Consider the following 1140-nt stretch of genomic DNA (forward strand, 5'->3'; position numbering starts at 1 on the left):
CCATCCATCCATCCATCCATCCATCCATCCATCCATCCATCCATCCATCCTTCTGCCCTTTTATCTTTCCAGCATCCCTCCATCTGTTTATCGGTCTATCCACGATGGCCTATAAATGACACTGACCCACGGAGGATACTGATCCATGTCTCTGGTGAATAGACTTCAACAGTCTCATCCCAGATGATAAGACATCGCTGTCCCAAAGCCCCCTGAGTGTCTCCTGGAACCCTCTGTGAGGAACTGCTAGTCTAGCTTACACTTCAGCAACCAGTGGCTGATCAGAGCCAGGACCGTCAAGTTGTCAAATAGAGACCATCAGCCCTGCATCCATGCATGCAGCTGTCTACCGCCACGCCCTTCCCTGGGGCTTTCTGCACAGCAACCCCCACCCCATGCTGCTCCACAAGGAGGGGTCTATCGGACCCCCACCATTTTCTTTGCAAAGACCACTTTATTTTATATACCATTAACCATGAACGTGGGTCATCACATGAACTAGTGTCATTATCCAAACGCGGACCATTGATAACCACCAGTCCTCTGCGTGGTAACCGAAGGAATGTTCGTCATTTCCATAAGTGTATGTGTCAGTGAAGATTGACCACTGAGAAGCAATTGAACACCTGTGACAAATGATGTTTTTCAGACAGCAGTGTAGAAGAGATGTATCACCTTTCACCTGAGTGATCCTTCGTAACAAAACAAATACATACATGCACCCATCATTTAGAAGTTGCCAGTGTCCCAAGTTTTCAAATGCATAGGTAGAAATAGTTACAGGCGGCAAGATTTTAAAGATGCGTCTTCCCTAACCACCTCCTCCTGTGAATTCCGTACCAGTTTGTCTTCCTGCTATTTTCCTTTGCCTGCAAACGGTACCTGGATTTGATGGATGCCGTGCTTGACTTGTGCTTGACTTCTTCGATGTGGCAGACTTTCTGTAGCTTTGTTTCCCTTTAACCCAGCTCGCAGGAAGGTAGCTTGGTGTGTCTGCTTGATCTCCCACTCTCTTCGTTGCATCCGTAGTTTTGGTCTGTAGGCCTCGCTCCCTCGCCGGTACACAGAAGGCTCCTTTCTTTTTTTATTATTACTATTTTTTAAAAATCATTTTATTGGGGGCTTGTACAACTCTTTTTT

The 1140-nt window shown here is 46.5% G+C and overlaps 1 protein-coding gene across 1 annotated transcript in view; it reads right to left on the reverse strand.

The window, feature by feature from the left end:
• The window catches only part of SLC6A20 (solute carrier family 6 member 20), a 31863-nt gene that overhangs the window by 27076 nt on the left and 3647 nt on the right, over positions 1-1140 (reverse strand). The window lies entirely within an intron of this gene.

This window comes from Echinops telfairi, unplaced genomic scaffold (assembly GCF_000313985.2).
Source record: "Echinops telfairi isolate 266 unplaced genomic scaffold, ASM31398v2 ScPeMD7_7420;HRSCAF=8458, whole genome shotgun sequence".
Lineage (NCBI taxonomy): Eukaryota > Metazoa > Chordata > Mammalia > Afrosoricida > Tenrecidae > Echinops > Echinops telfairi.